Below are 13,254 nucleotides of genomic sequence, written 5' to 3' on the forward strand. Positions count from 1 at the left end.
TTGGCAAGGTCGATGAAGACGGCTGCACAGTACTGTCTTTTATCGATGGCGGTTATGATGTCGTTTAGTACCTTGAGTGTGGCTGAGGTGCACCCGTGACCGGCTAGGAAACCAGATTGCATAGCGGAGAAGGTACGGTGGGATTCGAGATGGTCAGTGACCTGTTTGTTGACTTGGCTTTCGAAGACCTTAGATAGGCAAGGCAGAATGGATATAGGTCTGTAACAGTTTGGGTCCAGGGTGTCTCCCCCTTTGAAGAGGGGGATGACTGCGGCAGCTTTCCAATCCTTGGGGATCTCAGACGATATGAAAGAGAGGTTGAACAGGCTGGTAATAGGGGTTGAGACAATGGTGGCGGATAGTTTCAGAAATAGAGGGTCCAGATTGTCAAGCCCAGCTGATTTATACGGGTCCAGGTTTTGCAGCTCTTTCAGAACATCTGCTATCTGGATTTGGGTAAAGGAGAACCTGGAGAGGCTTGGGCGAGGAGCTGCGGGGGGGCCGGAGCTGTTGGTCGAGGTTTGGAGTAGCCAGGCGGAAGGCATGGCCAGCCGTTGAGAAATGCTTGTTGAAGTTTTCAATAATCATGGATTTGTCGGTGGTGACCGTGTTCCCTAGCCTCAGTGCAGTGGGCAGCTGGGAGGAGGTGCTCTTGTTCTCCATGGACTTCACAGTGTCCCAGAACGTTTTGGAGTTGGAGCTACAGGATGCAAACTTCTGCCTGAAGAAGCTGGCCTTAGCTTTCCTGACTGACTGCGTGTATTGGTTCCTGACTTCCCTGAACAGTTGCATATCGCGGGGACTGTTCGATGCTATTGCAGTCCGCCACAGGATGTTTTTGTGCTGGTCGAGGGCAGTCAGGTCTGGAGTGAACCAAGGGCTGTATCTGTTCTTAGTTCTGCATTTTTTGAACGGAGCATGCTTATCTAAAATGGTGAGGAAGTTACTCTTAAAGAATGACCAGGCATCCTCAACTGACGAGATGAGGTCAATGTCCTTCCAGGGTACCCGGGCCAGGTCGATTAGAAAGGCCTGCTCACAGAAGTGTTTTAGGGAGCGTTTGACAGTGATGAAGGGTGGTCGTTTGACTGCGGCACCGTAGCGGATACAGGCAATGAGGCAGTGGTCGCTGAGATCCTGATTGAAGACAGCGGAGGTGTATTTGGAGGGCCAGTTGGTCAGGATGACGTCTATGAGGGTGCCCTTGCTTACAGAGTTAGGGTTGTACCTGGTGGGTTCCTTGATGATTTGTGTGAGATTGAGGGCATCTAGCTTAGATTGTAGGACTGCCGGGGTGTTAAGCATATCCCAGTTTAGGTCACCTAACAGAACAAACTCTGAAGCTAGATGGGGGCAATCAATTCACAAATGGTGTCCAGGGCACAGCTGGGAGCTGAGGGGGTCGGTAGCAGGCGGCAACAGTGAGCGACTTATTTCTGGAGAGAGTAATTTTCAGAATTAGTAGTTCGAACTGTTTGGGTATGGACCTGGAAAGTATGACATTACTTTGCAGGCTATCTCTGCAGTAGACTGCAACTCCTCCCCTTTGGCAGTTCTATCTTGATGGAAGATGTTATAGTTGGGTATGGAAATCTCTGAATTTTTGGTGGCCTTCCTGAGCCAGGATTCAGACACGGCAAGGACATCAGGGTTAGCAGAGTGTGCTAAAGCAGTGAGTAAAACAAACTTAGGGAGAAGGCTTCTGATGTTGACATGCATGAAACCAAGGCTTTTTCGATCACAGAAGTCAACAAATGAGGGTGCCTGGGGACATGCAGGGCCTGGGTTTACCTCCACATCACCCGCGGAACAGAGAAGGAGTAGTATGAGGGTGCGGCTAAAGGCTATCAAAACTGGTCGCCTAGAGCGTTGGGGACAGAGAATAAGAGGAGCAGGTATCTGGGCATGGTAGAATATGTTCAGGGCATAATGCGCAGACAGGGGTATGGTGGGGTGCGGGTACGGCGGTGGTAAGCCCAGGCACTGGGTGATGATGAGAGAGGTTTTATCTCTAGACATGCTGGTTGTAATGGGTGAGGTCACCGCATATGTGGGAGGTGGGACAAAGGAGGTATCAGGGGTATGAGGAGTGGGACAAGGGGCTCCATTGTGAACTAAAACAATGATAACTAACCTGAGCAACAGTATACAAGGCATATTGACATTTGAGAGAGACATACAGCGAGGCATACAGTAATCACAGGTGTTGAACTGGGAAAGCTAGCTAAAACAGTGGGTGAAACAACAGCTAATCAGCTAGCATAACAACAGCAGGTAAAATGGCATTGACTAGGCAACGAGGCCGACAGATAAAACAAACAAGCAGAATGGAGTACCGTGATTAATGGACAGTCCAGCGTGCATCAGCTATGTAGCCAAGTGATCAGAGTCCATGGGGCAGGGGGGCTGGACTGGCGAGTGTTATCCAGGTTAAAAAACTAACAATGACTAAATAGCTTGTAGCTAGTTAGCTGGTTAGCTTCTGGAGGTTCTTAAGTGTGTTCTAAAAATTAAAAATAATAGCGATTCCGTATCACATTGGTTGAGGCAGGTTTCCGGAAGGTATAAAAAAAAAATTAAAATCGGGAAGAGATAGAAAGTACATATGGGCCACTGCGTGTTTGGGACGCGGCAATGCAGACGGTTAGCAGGCCTGTGCTAACAAGCTAACAGATTAGCAGGCCTGTGCTAGCAGATTAGCAGGCCGGGGTAAACAAGGTAGTAGTTAGCGGACCTGGGGTAAACAAGCTAGCAGTTAGTATGCCGAATTAGCAAGCAAGGAGATAGCGAGGGCTAGAGAGTTCGCCTTTGGAGGGCGTCGCGATGGGGTGAGTCTGTTTATTCCTCTTCATGCAGTGACATTGATAGACCGGCCGTGGGTCCGGGTATTGTAGCCCAGGTGTATGCTATGAGCACAGGTGCTCTGGCCGGGCTAGCTTCAAGCTACGTGGGTGGAAACGCTGGCCAGGAGTAATCAACCAGGGTTGCGGTTTATCTTGATAGCTAGTTGTGAAGATCCAGCTGAAAGATGTTCCGTTTGCGGTGGGAATCCGGGGTAAAAATAAATAAATAGGTCCGTTATGCTCTGGTTAGCTTTCCGAGCTAAGGGTTAGCTGATGACCGGTTAGCTGAAGACCGCTAGCATAGCAGGTGGTTAGCTGGCTAGCTTCAGTTGAGGGGTTCCGGTTCCGAAGTAAATATAAATACTTTAGGAAAAGTAGCTACATTGGGTGAGGCGGGTTGCAGGAGAGTATTTGGAAGCGAGCAAAATTGTTTTTAAAGATATGCGAAGAAAAATATCTAAAATGAAAAAGAGACGATATTTACAGAGAGACGATACGACAGGACGACTTACTGCTACGCCATCTTGGAACATCAATTGTAAATAAATAAATGTAAATAAATGATTAACTAACTAAATAATCACAGAAATGCATAAACAAACAAAACAGTAGATATGGTTACAAGGAAATGATAGGAGGTTCCCTTGTGGGCTAAGCCGATATGACGGCTTGGTGGACCTGTGTAAACAGAGTTATGGTAATGTGGCTGTATTGTCTTTCATGAGGTCACAAACATGAAACAAAATGTGCTGGGTCATAGCTGGCTTCTCCAACTGACTGTTTACACATTCTCCAAAACATGGATATTGTTCAGTTCTCAAGTTCTGTGATGTAGAAGAAGTTCCTTTGTTCTACGGTGAAACTCCCTATACTGCATGGCCAGGAGGAGAGAGTCTCCTCCAGGAATTTACGACCTGAAATAACAGAACCTGGGTGTAGGAGGGAGAGAGAGGGGGATGCCACGCTCTATACCCAGAAAGGGCCACGTCATGACAGACCCCAGCCACAGACTGTTCTCTCTACTACCGCATGGCAAGTGGTACTGGAGTGACAAGTCTAGACCAAAAGGCTTCTCAACAGCTTTTACCCCCTAGTCATAAGACTCCTGAACAGGTAATCAAATGGCTACCCAGACTATTTGCATTGTGTGGATCCCCCTCTCTCGCAACCCCAACCCCTCTTTTACGCTACTACTCTCTGTTTATCGTATATGCATAGTCACTTTAACTATATATTCATATACATACTACCTCAATTAGCCCGACTAACCGGTGACCCCGCACATTGGCTACCCGGACTATCTGCATTGTGCCCTGCCACTCACCAACCCCTCTTTTATGCTGCTGCTACTCTCTGTTTATCATAGATGCATAGTCACTTTAACCATACCTACATACTACCACAATTAGCCTGACTAAACGGTGTCTGTATATAGCCACGCTACTGTATATAGCCTCGCTGTTATTTTTCACTGTTGTTTTTTATTTCTTAACTATTGTTCACCTAATACCTATTTTTTACTTAAAAATTGCACTGTTGGTTAGGGCCTGTGTCATAGGCGTCTTAAAAAGTGGACCAAAGTTCAGCGTCGTGAGCGTACATAATCCTTTTATTTGAATGAATGTCGCCAACAAAACAAAGACTATGACACTTAACTGGGCGATAATGCCACTAACAATGTTAACTACCCACACCGAAGGAGGGAAAAAAGGGCTACCTAAGTATGATTCCCAATCAGAGACAACGATAGACAACTGTCCCTGATTGAGAACCATACCCGGCCTAAACATAGAAATAAAGAAACATAGAAAACAAAACATAGAATGCCCATCCAAATCACACTCTGACCAAACCAAAGTAGAGACGTAAAAAGCTTCTCAGGTCAGGGCGTGACAACCTGTAGGTAAGCATTTCACTACAAGGTGTTGTATGTGGCGCACGTGCAAATAAACTTTGATTTGAGATGAACATCACTAGACAACAAGGTGCAATGGCCACCACGTACTTGATAGTGTTCTGTGCGAACTAATGGCTGAATGACTCCTCCCTTGAATCCAGATTCTTGTACTTCTGTAAAGCAGTTTATGAGCAATCAATAATGCAGATTGTTTTTGGGTAGTGGTCCTTAAAACATTGTGGCATTGTAGCACTTATGGTCTCCCTTGGCAGCCATAGAATGCACTCCCTCAGATTCTCTTCCATCATGCCAATCCAATAACTAATAATTTGACTGACAATACTGTGGGAAACACCAAAACTTTCTGCTAGGTACTGATGCAGCAAGTTGAGCTTCAGCATCATCAGTGTCATCAGGAGTTGGTCTGTCAGGTCTAACTGAAAGCTGACTTTGTAGAGGGGTAGAAGATGTTCTGCCAAGGTAGAAAAGGCAGCAGGAGACAAGCGTGTATGTTGTCGACAGAGTGCTTCCTTCCTCAGCAGGGTTTTGTAGAGAGGTGCTGCGGGGCACTGTGTCCCTGCCTCACAGGTAGTAGGCTTTACATCACCTGAGCTGTAGTTATAATCACCTAGAGATGGGTCTTCCCATTGGGTTTGGGCATCCTTCTCTGAAGGCATATCCATTCCTTCTGTGTTGGCCAATCCCTTTTTTTGATTTGATGAACACTTGTCATCTGTTAAGAAATCAGTGTTATACAAGTCAATGTACAATTAATAACAAAACCATACAACAAAACATCATGCTGCATGGACGCATCTAATAATATTTAATAATAATAAAGTATATATAAAATGGGATTTTTAAAATTAAGTTCTAGAGGAAATAACATGCGCTTCGATACAAGAGCAAGAGGGAGACAACATGAGAGCAGGCAAACTGCTCAAGTGTTTGGCTTACCTGTCACTGATGACTGGCTGACAACATACGCTTCTTCACGAGTGGAGCATCGTAGCCAAGGATGCGCCACAGTAGGCTTCTTGTGAAAGAATCCATTTGCATTTCAGCTTTGGGCGGCAGGTAGCCTAGTGGTTTGAGCGTTGGGCTAGTAACCGCAAGATCGAATCCCTGTGCTTACAAGGTAAAAATATGTTGTTCTGCTCCTGAACAAGGCAGTTAACCCACTGTTCCTAGGCCGTGATTGAAAATAAGAATTTGTTCTTAACTGACTTGCCTAGTTAAATAAAGGTGAAAAAGTGTCAGGAGCACAAAGGGACATTTTGGTGGTTTCTTTAGATTCAATGCTTTGATCCATAGCCGCAAAGACTCGCATCTTTAGGAAGTGGATGCAGGTCGTATGGGGCTCCACAGGTACATTCAGATCGATGTAGAGGTTGGTGTTCAAAATATTGCTGTGGTAAAAACTGTCTCTTCATCCAACTATTGTGATAGCCTCGTACTGCTTGTCAGGTTGATAGATTTTAGGATTCTTTGCGGTTCTGTCAGTGTAAAACTATCAAGCTCTCACCTAAAAGTACCACTTTTGCACATGCGAATGTCACCGGAAATAGAAACATAATTGCAGCCAACTCGTCACAATCACTGTGGCATTCCAGAATAAGGAGAATGGAATAATATACATAGGATAGGAATGTTAGGAATGGTCCGGGGGGGATCTAAAGTATAATCCTGTCACATTGTTTATTTTTTTGTGATGTCATTAAGGATGGTATAACAAAGTAACTGTAACTCTAAAAGTGTATGTATCAATTTTTACATTAAATATTGTGTAAAATATATGACTAAATATGAGAATAATTTTGTGAAGATAGCAATGTGATTTTAGCCTTCTAAATAAGAATTGTTTTTCATATAAACTTTTGCCCAGTCAGTAACCATGCCCAAGTGCGCACAGACATTGTGTTGAAACACCCCTTTTTACCTGAGGATAAAAGCCTTGGTAAAGAAATGTACATTAGACCAGCATGACAGACAGCGTGACCTGAACATTACAAAATGGTTGAACCTCTACAGACCAAAACATACCAGGTTGCTGTGTAACGGCTGTCCTCATCGTCTGAGGAGGAGTAGGAAGGATCGGACCAATATGCAGCGTGGTAAGTGTCCATGTAACTCAGAACACTAAGACCAAAATAACAAAAAACACGAAACAGTTCTGTCTGGTGCAGACACATAGACAGAAAACAACTACCCACAACTCAAGGGCAAAACCAGGCTGCTTAAGTATGGTTCTCAATCAGAGACAACGATTGACAGCTGCCTCTGATTGAGAACCATACCAGGCCAAACACATAGAAATACAAACAGAACAAAACACAGCATGCCCACCCCAACTCATGCCCTGACCAACCTAAAATGGAGACATAAAAAAAGGAACTGAGGTCAGGACGTGACATCCTGCTGGCGTGTAAAGTGGTCGGAAGCCTGAACCTGAATAATCAACCTTGAGACCACTACGAGACCAGCCAACGTACAGCGCGAGCTGAACGTGAGAAATGGTTTAAACTTTACAGACCAGAAAACATGAGACGGTAGTCCATACGTTTGAAATGGTGAAACTCTGAAACCCTCAATCTCTACACAAGAAGAAGAAACTCACTAGACCATAGCATTTACCAGTCTGCAGCTGGCATGTAAAGTTGACATTTGACCAAAAACACGAGGGGGAAGAACAGATTCGTCTCAGACAACCATTGGAACATCTGAAGTATATGTTCTAACAACCAATCCACTAACAGAGAAGCTCTACAAAGGACATTGTGAACTCTGGTGGACAAACCAGAGTCTTACATCCCTCGACAACTTCCCCAAAGGACCCATCGAGTTCAACAGAGAAAGACAGCTTTGTGTAAATATATTTTTTGCCTTTCTAATCCGAATGAGCGGTGGTTAGGGTGCTAAGTATTCGTATTTCCGTAGCTTCCAAATGTAACAACGTTAGTTGACTCTCATTGTCTCACCCTTTTCCTCTCTTTCCATCCCTCCATCTTTTATAACCAAACACTTTCGTCCACTAGGAACCTGTTTTCATTGTATTACGTTAGTAATCAATAACCTGTGTTTAGGTATTCTGTGTTATTATTTACTTAGTAAGTAAATACATAATTAAGCCAATTTGTGTTTTGCTGATTCATCAATAAGGTTAGGGTTCTTCTGAGACTGATACGAGGTAATGATGATTAATAAGTGACTGTTATTGATGTAAAGGATATCTATATGTCTTTAGAGTTTAAGTCGGGAGATAGTAACTCATTAAACAACTTTGTGTCCCAAATTCTTAATGAGTTCATTCTTACGCGATTAATTTAATCGAGTAAGAATTAAACATAGTTAGTTGATAAAATAAATAAGTCATCAGATTAATGATAGTCACGTCACGACAACCTTTTGAATAAAATAAGTGTTTCCATTGTTATTGAACAGGAACATTAAGGCTATCAAATGTGTACTGTAACAACTGTGTAGCCTATGCTTTGGACATATGCCCTTATCCTCTTACTGGGATGCCAGAAGACTTGTGTGAGGCATATAATTATAATGTCAATATTGGTATAATTTTCACATGACATTTATTTTGCGTATCTTACGTGGATATGGTCGCATCAGAGGGAATGCCTAATCTCCCACGAAGACGTATGTGCTCAGTGCTTGGGTCCCTCGGCAAGCGCTCTGGACTTGGTAGTGGCAGCTGGCCTGCAATGAGTTGGGAGCCAAACTTGCTCCCAACTATGTACCCACGTTGATCACGGTGAAGCCCATTTTTCCACAGAGGGATAAGCAACCAAAATCCCCCTTTAGGATATGCCAGCATACTTCTGGGATGATAGCACAAACTGTTGAGATTCCTCACTTATAACTCGCAGCAATCCTTTGCTGTGTGCTACCACTCGCCAAAAACCAAATGGTCACAGACAGCCTTCCCGCAGCAATTATTGTAAAGCAATACATACAAATCCCCAAATCATAGAAAAACAAACATAGACTGCCCACCCCAACTCACGCCCTGACCATACTAAATAAATACAAAACAAAGGAAATAAAGGTCAGAACATGACAAAGAGCAGTTCACGCTCTTGCTGTTAAAGCTCTAGCAATTGCAATTCAAAAAGAGATGTTTGCTTCTGCGACTAAAAAGTAGATTCGTAAAGCATAGAAGACCAGACTAGCCTGACAGGCATACGACACCGGATGCGGAAGTTCAAACGTTGTCACTAGCTAGAGTCAAAAAGTGTGCTTTGGCCCCTCCTGCTTGGTATGCTAGTCTCCCCAAGCCCTCTAGTGGATATACACTATACAAGACTGACTTCCTCTCTGGGTGGAATGCAACCAACAGAGTCCACACCCCAAAAAACCAGACTCCACCCACATAGATCAATGGAGTGGAGCTTTTAGCCGCCTTTAACGTGGTCCCGGTTCCAGGGACGTGCAAAGCTGTCATCAAAGCAAAGGGTGGCTACTTTGAAGAATCTAAAATATGTTTTGATTTGTTTAGCAATTTTTTGGTTACTACATGATTCCATATGTGTTATTTCATAGTTTTGATTTATTCTCTATTTTTTTTTTACAATGTAGAAAATAGTAAAAATAAAGAAAAACACTTGAATGAGTGTGTCGAAATTTTTGACTGGTACTGACCGCTCCTCCATTCACTGCCTAATGGGTTTCCTATCTCCTCCATTTTCTAAAATCCCATTGACTATCTGCAACCATTTTACATCTAAACCTAAACTCAATAACACATAATACATTTCTCAAAACACCACACTTGCCATATATGGATGTGTGTGTGTGACGTCCAATCTCAGTAGCTATATTCTCCTAGAGATTTGTTTATGGATGTAGTATTTAATTATGTATTTTGTTAATTAAGGAGATACGAATATTAGGTAGTATTTAGACCTTCACTGTCTCTGGTCCACACTCCAGTCCAGTTGCTGGCGGTAATACACCTTAAGGTTGGTTGCCAACCACCATATAAATCCACAGAAGAAGATTGTTTTTTTTTTTGCATGAGGAAGTTGAGAAGGAAATGTTGACTGTGCTTGAATCTGAAAATGCAGAAAGTGACGTGTGATAATGAGTGGAAAATAGTGTAATGAAAGAATGGAACAAAACGAGCAAAGATTGTAGTGGAAAACAAGGACTGGACCAATAATGTATTTCTTATTGGACAAGGAGATTCAATTGGGAAATCCATTTGTAATATTGAGGACTGTGAAGGAACTAGTGGGAAAAGTGGATTCAATCAAGGTGACTAGAAGTGGCCTTGTTTTAGTTAATTCTGTTGATGAAGAACAGTAGAATTGTGCACTGGATCTGGCAAAATTGTCCATGCCAGAGGTAACATGTTTTGATCTTCGGAGCAGGGCGCCGACCAAAGGAGTTATAGCTGGAGTCTCGTTGGATACAGATGGTGAGTACCTTAGTCAGAAAATCTCAGGAGTGGTCAGTGCACTTCACTTGACCCATATGGTAAATGGAAGGAAGGAGAAAATCTTGTTGATATTATTGTTCTTTGAGGAGACTGGATATGTGAGGTATGCGGTCAGAGCATTTGTGTCCAAACCATTACAATGTGGAAATTGTAAAGGATATGGTCACGTATCAAATGTTTGCAGACAGGAGAAGTATGATATTGAAGAATCTGTGAATGGAAAATGTTGCATTTGTGGTGGGGATCATACTCCGGACTTCCTTGAGTGCCCTATTAGGGCGAAGGAGGTTGAGGTGTCAAGGGTCAGGGTTGCACAGCGGATCTCCTATGTGGAGGCCGGTGAAGAGAGTCAAAGGGGCAAGAGGCAACATTGTTGAAGATATGGCGGTGGATGCATTGCAACCAGTTGCTAGTGTTTCAAGTCAATCGGGTGATCTGGATACACTCATTGTGAAGAAGGTGGATTTTGTGGCATTTATAGCCACAGTGACTAATTGCACAGCACAAGTGTCTAAGAAGTCCAAGAAGCTGGATATCATTATATCTGCAACCAGCGGAAGCACAACAAGGACTGTTGTTGCTAGGAAATGTCCCGTCCTCACAGGAGGTTTCTGAGCCTGTGTTGAGACCTGATTCGAATGAGGTTTTTACAGAAAAGCAGGTTGATTTTGTTTATTTAATATTTTATTTATTTTTACCAAAATATTTTCCTTTTTGGGATCCTTGTTATCCTCCCGCAAAGTAGGTGGCAGAATGCACATCTAACTAACACAAGATGGTCATATCTTCTTCCTTCCCATCCTGACTGGGATTTACAGTGCCCTGGAGACACAGCCCATGATAAGAACATCCATGAGTCTGTCAGTGCCCAGATCAAGAAGAACTTTACCAAGAGCTAATGGAAGGTGGGTTACTCTTCCTTAGTGGCGTGTATTCATGGATGCCAAGGGAAGCCAGACTTCTGTCTCAGGATGTGTAGGCCATCTATCTGATACCGTATGGTAAAAAAGATTATGACGTGGTTTTACTTAATTCTCCGTACTGGCCAATGATTAAGACGACGATTCTGATCCAACCATAAATTCATACATTGTGCCCCTGGCCTGAGAGGATGGAAGTTCAATATGTAGCTAGATGTAGAAGGCTGTTAACTAGCTAACGTTGCCCATGAAAGGAAGTTAGGCAAGCGGGCAAGCATTTTAGCCAGGTAGCCTAGGACAACAAAAAATGTGTGTACTGTATGATAGTCATAGATCGTTTCATCGACATGAAATAGAGGAAGATGGCAAGTAAGGTGAGTCAACATGTTTTTTCTACTTGCACGGCCACACACACAGAGAGAAATCAGAACCATGAACAGCCACATCATATTTATCTTATGTTGATTGGACTAAATTGTTTTTGGTATCTTTTAGTTGTCACTGTATTAGACTAAGCATAGGTGATTTGGTAATATTGAAATGTTAAAGTTGAAATGGTACTGTCTTTGCAACTTGCGGAAACTCTCTGTGGTTCTACATCAGTAGTTGTTTATTAGTCCGAAAATGTCATGTAACTGTTTGTTACATACAATATGCTTTGTGGACTTTTGTGATGAAACAAAGGTGTGGTTGAGTTTATTCTGCCAGTCTTTCTTGTCTCGGCCTTAGTTAATATGCCTTGCAACCGTGATATAAAGGCCTAACAAGTTATAGAGCAAACAACACTATTAACACAACACACAGGTTGTAATATGGATTTTTTTCCCTGACTTGGCTTCCCCTGTGATTTTACCCATGCACCGCTACTTCTCTTTCTGCACTCTCCTGCTATCAACTATTATAACTGTAATATTTTGATAGCTGTTTGTGCAAAATGGCATGTTACAATAAGGGTCTATTTACAAGGGGTTTATAATTAGTAATGGTTAATGAATAATTTATAAACGTGTAAATCTCTGATGGTAATGTGGTCCTACACCAAGTATTTATGCCACAGCGGTGGTCCGTCACGAAGCTTCTCCAGCTGGGGACCAGTCACGAGCCTCTCAGCCAGACCACCCTGTCTGGCCCATGTAGAAGACACCGGCTGTTATTGTAGTAGAATAACAAAACAAGTGTCACTTACTAATACTGTGATAGTTCTCATTCACTAAAACTAGTAAAGTTTTAGTAAAGAGACTTGATCCCTATCTGTTTGCCTCCAGCTGAGGGGTCTTTATATTTTTGTTCAGTGTATGTGGTACCACCCATTGTGGAATAGTTTCCATACAGCAGATAATGCAGCTAATACTTCACGAGAGATGGACTTACATGAAGTGCTGTTCCTCAAACTAAGAATAGGTCTCATTTAACCCAGTTTTACTCTTGTTTAAACAACATTCTAACCTGATAGGGCAATATGATCCTGTTGATAAAGACTCTTTTATGGGGAGTTTCAGCCTGGATTTGAACTGGTCAAAACTTTATCTATTCAAGTTAAGACCATGGGAGATATGAGCTCAGTTTAAGAGCACGGAATAGATATGCATGAATAGAAAGCCAAATATGTTTTTTTTTACTGTGTAGATACAACCAACCCCCTTTGGATCACCCTTCCATGGATCTTTTCTTCATTCATATTGGGGTTGATTTTTCAAGCAATTGTATGTGTACAGAGAGAACTTGAATGTAAATAATAATCCAGTCATCTCACTTCATTAAATGTCACTCAACATAAGGTCATGTTCAATTGTTGATGCTTTTCATAACCTATTGGACATACAAAAGTGGGATTTTATGTTATTCACTCAAGAACACTCATTTTACTAAAATGTTTGTGCATTTTACAATTGAATGTATGTACAACAGCTTGCCCTGGCAACCTTCAGGGTGGCATTGAAAAGTCTGACATGGAATATATACCCTAACCTGTGATCTGTGTAAGACGCAATATCTAATGAGAAATTGTCAGTTGTAACCCATTAGGTTGAGGCTTTCAGCCCGAGATGGTTGGCCATGGAATAAAAAATAAGTTGGTGTGCTTTTGCACCCCTTTTAGGTCTTCACAAATATCCATCCCATGTCCAGTCATACTCGTGGTCT

The 13,254-nt window shown here is 42.7% G+C and overlaps 1 long non-coding RNA gene across 1 annotated transcript in view; it reads right to left on the bottom strand.

Annotated features, from left to right (window-relative positions):
• The window catches only part of LOC135541166 (uncharacterized), a 63,702-nt gene extending 51,425 nt beyond the window's left edge, over window positions 1-12,277 (bottom strand). The window contains exon 1 of the long non-coding RNA XR_010455929.1: window positions 12,150-12,277. This is a non-coding gene — a long non-coding RNA (uncharacterized LOC135541166). The remainder of the gene's footprint in view (window positions 1-12,149) is intronic.
• Window positions 12,278-13,254: the final 977 nt, after the last annotated feature.

The sequence above is a fragment of the Oncorhynchus masou genome, chromosome 6, assembly GCF_036934945.1.
Source record: "Oncorhynchus masou masou isolate Uvic2021 chromosome 6, UVic_Omas_1.1, whole genome shotgun sequence".
NCBI lineage: Eukaryota > Metazoa > Chordata > Actinopteri > Salmoniformes > Salmonidae > Oncorhynchus > Oncorhynchus masou.